The sequence below is a fragment of the Cupressus sempervirens genome, chromosome 5 (genome assembly GCF_028749045.1).
Source record: "Cupressus sempervirens isolate cs-2001-9-10 chromosome 5, ASM2874904v1, whole genome shotgun sequence".
NCBI classification, from domain to species: Eukaryota; Viridiplantae; Streptophyta; class Pinopsida; order Cupressales; family Cupressaceae; genus Cupressus; species Cupressus sempervirens.
The window spans coordinates 225,866,231-225,873,255 of NC_143122.1; positions in this window are offsets into that span (position 1 = coordinate 225,866,231).

The following is a 7,025-nucleotide window of genomic DNA, read 5'->3' on the forward strand; positions in this document are numbered from 1 at the left end:
CTTCTTCCTTCTAAATCCTTGAGAACTTTATCTTCATAACTCATCTCTCCTAGCCTTTCATCTACATTTCTCCCTCTTCATCAGATTCATTTCCTCTTTGTGTTCCTTGATTACAATCTCTCATTGAGTCATTCAATCTCCCTTTGCATATCCAACATTAATCTTTGCATCGACATGACACTTCCTCTTCCTCTCTCAACCATCTTACTATGATACCAAATGATGTAACCCCCAACTCTTCAAAGAATTAATTAGAAAATGACACAACACATAAGTTTTAGAATGCCAGAATTCTTCATTAAAATTTTGTAATTCTACTATGCCTTTACAATGAAAGAAACAACTACTTATTACAATTCAAAAAATTACCATATTTAGTATATTTTTGGGACAAATAGATTTTTCCATTTTTGGCAATTTTCAAAACTCATCCTACGAATCCTAATTTTTCCCAAGAAAAATCCCAAACTAAGACAAGATGAATTTCCAACTAATCAATGAAATCAAAAATATGATTTCAGATTTATTACAAAAAAAACTTTCTAAAAAAATTGGAAAAAACAAAAAAAGCTAATTTTGGAGGTCAAGATGAAAATTTTGGCTCCCAGAAAAATGTTAAAATGACCACCTATCAAGTTGAGCTCATCGTCAATCCAAATAACTCCTCTTCATGCAACTACCTATAAAATTTTATTCAAAACCCACATCTTAGTCAAAAGTTATGACCCTCAGAAGTAAATCTCAACCAAAACCCACATATGAGTCAACAACTTGTAGGTACATGCTTATATTATGAAAATTTGTGTTTTTGCTTCCTAAAAAAGGTGCTAATTAGTTTGAGGTGTGTAGGCTAAGCTTGAAGTATTTTTTTATTTATTGTGTGTCTTGTGGTTGCCCTAATCTGTGCTTAGGGTTTTAATTGAAATGGAGTCTCCTTCCTAATCCTCACAATGGAAAACCCTAATTTTTTTTCTGTGAAAGGGGTATAGGATGGAGATGAATTTTTTACTTTTTATTTTTAGAACACCCACCTTCTTGGAGTACCTAGTTTGAGCGAAAGTAAGTAGAGATAGTGCAAGAGATGAAGCCACCTAAGATGTTTTAAGATGCCAACTTGTGAAGACATATAGCTCCCTATAGTCAAAATTCTTATGAAAGGATGAATTTAAAAATCCATTAGTTATAATGATAGATTCCTTATATAATAATAAAAAATGAAAAACATGTAAAATTGCCCTTCTTAGTCCTGTTGCAAGTGTTGTCTTGCTTTGGCAATAAACAATTTGGCCTTCTTAGCTTTTTGTGACCACCCATACACATATATTGTGTCCTTTTAACATCTTTGATAGTGTGATGAAAAAAAATCACAATATTTAGCCTCGAGTCCATAATATATGTCTCATGTGCACCACTATCAACTTGAGTACGAACATAGGAAGACTCAACTATGTTATTAAGTTCATGTGAAATGGATGCTACCTCATGATCAAAATATTTTTTTACAAAAATCAGCATAAATGTCATACCTTGGTTACATGTCTTCAACATCTATAATGGGCTAGGCCATGATTGTAATTTGATCCATTTTGTGTTTAACATGAAGTCTCAATGGTGTACTATATGCCTCCTCTTGATCCAAGGTTTTTTTGCTTCTTTAGGGATACCACATGATGATTGATTTTTACATTGATTTTGATGAGTTTTAGTTCACCATTTACAAACAAGCAACCCTTCTCCTTTCCTTTTTCTTGCACAATTAATTCTTTACTTCTCCCAATGATTCATTTCTATATTTAGATGTTTGTTTACTTTTTACATTTGATTTGATACCAAAAAATTGGGTGAATGAAAGCATGTCTTGTATCTTGTGAGGAAGGGAGTGATACTTATCATAACTAGCCACAATTTCTTTATTTGTTGGTAACGCTATGAGGATTAGCTATTTTTGTAGATGGAGATGAAGCATTAGTGTGACTAATTTTCCTTTATTATCCTAATGTCTATTATGCTATATTTACTACAAGATATAACTTTATAAACCATTTTAATTTTTTGGCTCATAGCATCAAACTATCATCCTTTGGTACTATTTTGTGGTGAATTTTTTTATTTAGTGCATACTATGATTAATCTTGTTTATATGGCTATAATCTTTATAAATATTTGTACAACCATGACCATGTCCTATGGAACATGGGACAAAACCATTAGCGAACCACCATACAATATCCCTACACATATAACCAAACCCATATAAGGAATGGCAACTTAGCTAGAAGATCTTCACATCACAATTAAGAAAGGTTTCACAGAGTTGGAGGTGTAAGGAAGACTTAATATTATTATTCAAGCACTAACAAAAGAGGCAGTTGGTTGACTCAACTGATCCTAGATGAAGCTTCAAGGTCTTTTTCATAACTTCTATGACACCTCCTTTGCCTTGTGGTCCCATGCAACTTCTTGCCACTTATCTCTCAATCATAAGGTATAACATCAAATATTCTCCTAAAATGGGGAGCAATGAAAACTTAGGAATTAGAATTCATACTGTGGGTGAATAGGGGCATGCTGGAAATATGCAGCCTTTGCTTAATCATTCCATCTTTTTTTAATATTTCCCTCTAAATTTTACTTTCATAAATATAGGTGATTCAACATATTTACCTAAAAAAAAATTGTGTATAGATAAGTAGAGAGCCATAAATATCGTGGGACTATTAGTATGAAGAAAAGACTTGTAGAGAGTTTAAGAAACTTGTTCTAAAAAATTCTTTTCTTGCTAGCTAGGGAATTCACTTAGGTTGGCCACTAATGCCCTTGAATTAGCAACCCCATAATGGTCCCTATTTATCACCCCAATTCGAGTCTCGAATCTCAAATTTTGTCTTCCAAAACATTCGTACAGAGGGCTCCATAGAAACCATTAAATACCAATGGGCTATGAGAGAAATTTAATAAGTGCTGAATCCAAAATATTTTGAGAAAGTGATCATGTTGATTCATGCTAAAGATATCTGAAAAGTTAAATTTTGTTAAATATTGCCAGGCATGGGAGACATTCTTGATTGTGCTATTTATTTATTCAGCATGGGTCTCACCATTTGAATTTTCTTTTATTGATGTGCCGAGTTGAACCCTACAATGCCGTGTATGCAAGAAATTACTTCAAAAAAAAAAGTTCCATCATGCAAGATCAAAGCCAAGATAACCCTTACATTGAAATGCTCTCTATCAAGCCTTTGAAGCCTCCCACCCACACTTTGCCACATGAATAAATGAAGTTTCACTTTTCTTTTTATTGTTTATATCCTTGAAAATGTCAAAATTTTGATGATAAACTTATCTAACGTTAAAAATTTGACTTTATTGGGATAATATTTTAAAAAAAGAATTTGACAAGCCAAATTGGCTTGTTGTCAAAAATTTAGGTCGAAAATGCAACCCAAATGTACTAGTGTAATAGGCACAAAGAAGACATAAATTTTCAAGAGATTTCCTACAACGAATTCTACTTGATTCCTATCTCAATCTAATGCTATAATTTGACAACAGCTCAATGATTGCAAAATCCACATCTCCCAAATCCTTCAGAAATTTCCCATCTTTCAATTTTAGAATTTGCTCCTCCAAATCTTGTTTGTGTAGAAATGAGCTAAAATCTGTTAATAAAAAGTCTAACCCTACCTAAGGTTTCCAATTCATGAACATGCAAAGGCCTCTCCTTAGAATAAACTTTTATTATTTTAATTTATTTAATTACCTTGTGCACGCTTTTTGCCATTAATTAGATTAAACCTTATTTAAATTATTCCCACTTTATTTTTAATTATTTAAATTTTCTTTATATTTTTTTTGTTTAATTAAATAATTTAACAATCTTTAAGGCTGATTTAATTATACTTGAAAATCACAACATACCCTCAAACTCAACAAGATAAAACTCAACTATAAAGACAAAGTGAGATATCACACTCAAAGGTTACGATCTCGAATTTAGGTCACTTTTGACAAATTGAGAAAGGTGAAGAACTTAGATACTTGTCCTTTATCTTGGGACAATTAGGCTTAGGTTTAGGATTTGGACTTGAGATTTATCTCCCCTTTTCTACCATTGAGATACTGCAATAGGGCACACTCATGTTGGCAATTCAAGGAAGTCGATGCTTGATACCTACAATTTGCATAAAAGTTGAAAATGTACATATGCATATATATCTAAACTAAACAAACAATGATAGGGAGTGGTATGTCATATAGATCCTGACTAGTATAGATGACTATGACTCCCTTCCTCAACCACATCAGATAATTTAGACATAAGGAAAAATATACATGCACACCATACACATGTAAGTATGGGGTAAGTAACCATAAAGCCACATATAAATTATCCATATATTTGTCATCATTAAAGCAATTGAAATCACTATATGAATTATGAAAAACATCATTATCAAACAAATAATTATGAACACATCAAATATTAGAGTATAAAGTAGCTCATTAAATATATAATCCAAACAAGTAAACACTATCAACCAAATTAGGTAACTAAGTACCACTAAATCAAATCATGTAACCATGAAAGATGGTCTAAGAGAATTTGGCAATATAACATTAAAAAGGAAACCAGGGTTAGGCACTACAGGTTCTATTCAAATATTTTAATATGTGAAGGATATATAAATGATAGTAACAAAAGCTTTTCTGAATCATCTTCAAAAAATGATAGTGGTGGAAAAGGCACTTATCATGTGTAGTTAAAATACACATACTTTAGGGCCAAATTGGTAGTAAATTGGCGATCCATGAATTGAAAGAAATATACACTCATGTTATTGAGGTTATTTATTTGATAGTTTTTGTTAAATTTCATATCTTTCAAGTATGACCAAGTGTAAATAGTGACTTTTTTCATTTTGGGTTAATTTTTTAGAGGTTAATTAACCTCTCTGAAAATACATAAAAAGGAGTTAGTTATTAACCTAGAGAGAAGGTAGTTATTGAAAAGACTATAAATACAATCCCATTTGTAATGCAAAGGGGGAGAAATTTTGCATAGGGGAAACTTTGTAGAAATACAAAGGAACTTTTAATAAATTATCTTTTCATATTATATATAAAGGTTTTTGAGTTGGTACTTTCTAAAAATAATAAAGAATGCATTTGTTCATTAGTCCAAATGTATGTCTAAGTTATGATTACTAATTTATTGTATGTTAAATTATTAGATATTTTATATATTTGTCTGGATTATATAATCAATGCAAAGAAAAACATTAATCTTTTGGTATCTTGATGTGAATACACTCAGATAGTTTATCTTTTGTTATGTTAGGGTCTACTATCCATTTTTTGTCATCATTGTATTTTGTGCTCAAAATTCCCTTTCAAATTGTTATCTTTTAGGAATTCCATTTGATGTTCATATGTATATCTCTTGGTTTTTTTGATCCATCTTATGTAATTTCATGTTCCATCCTTTCAAAATTTCAGGTGAAAAGTACACAAAAATCCAAAATAATCACATCATACGAGGGAGTTCCCCTCTCAAACACAAAGAAAGGTTGTAGGTCGATAGTGATCATTTGAAGTCTCTCCAATTATTAGCACAATTGTCAGTGTTCATAGGGTGAATAGGGTCATATATATATATATATGAGAGAGAGAGAGAGAGAGAGAGAGAGAGAGAGAGAGAGAGAGAGAGAGAGAGAGAGAGAGAGAGAGAGAGAGAGAGAGAGAGAATTTCATGATGAAAAATCTATTTACTGATATATTTTTGGCAACTCTACTAGGTATTGATCAAGAAAAATTAATCAGTCAATTGTGATAAAGCAAGATGGTGTTTCTAAGCGAGAATGTGTTTGCAGTTCTCCAATCAAATATTGGTTTCCATGATGCACAAGAAGACATTATTTTAGATTTGAACACTCTAGCCTAGAGGTGCAGATGAATCATTCAACAATATCACCAGGTGAATTGAGTTCTGGAAGAAGAAGAAGAAGAACTCGAGAAAATCTTACGAAGAGCTCATATCATTTAAAATGTTGTGGTTGTTGAAAGAATAGTTTCTATTCCAAGAAGGAACATGTAAAATCTTGGTCACATCCAAGGTCAAGTAAAAAATAACCAATAAGTTGGTTGATAAAAGATACCTTCCCTGGACTAAAGGTTGGCACCTCTATTTAAAAGATTTAATAATGATGACTCTATCTAAAAAATAGAACTTAAAATCATGGTTTGGTACAAAAAAAGGTAGAAAGTGACAGTGATGATGGATATTTTGTATATCAAAAGAATTAGGTTCTTGATGAACCCATATGTATTGATTTCTTGAATAGCTTCTATGGTGGCTTGTGACTTAATCCAGAAAAGATCCATCCATCTTTACTTTGAGCTCTACAAAATATAGATGAAGAAGATAATTAAATTTTCTCTCACAAACCAAAATCATTGTCAAAAAGAAATTCCACATGTGAACCTAAAGAAGACATTGTTCAAAAGTATGACTCATGTGAACCATAGTTGGATAGTGGTGGCCAAGAAGGTAGCCCAACACCTAGACCTAGATCACTCAACAAAATCATTGTTCGTGTGATCTCGATCAGATTAAGTTTTTAAAATCTTCTATGGAAATGCACGCCTTGATCCTGAAAAAGTATATCCTTCTTTACTTCAAAAATTTTAAGAATGTGAGAAAGAAGACCAGTGTGAGAATTATTTTGTTGATAAAAAATAGTTTTTGATCAAAATTCTAGAAAGGACCCATCAAAATCTATATGCATGAAAGAAAATGAGGATTCTAAGTCTAATCAAGAAGATGCTCAAGAAAAGGAGTCTAATGAAGAAGAAGAGCCTATTAATGTATTAGCACATCACCATGAAAATTTTGAAACTAAGGAGAAAGTATTCAATCATCTTAATCCTAATGAGATTGAAAAAGAGATATTAAATGTTTCTCAATAAAGTACACAACATGTGATTTAAAATGAAGAAAATACACTTCAAGATGAATCTCAAGTATT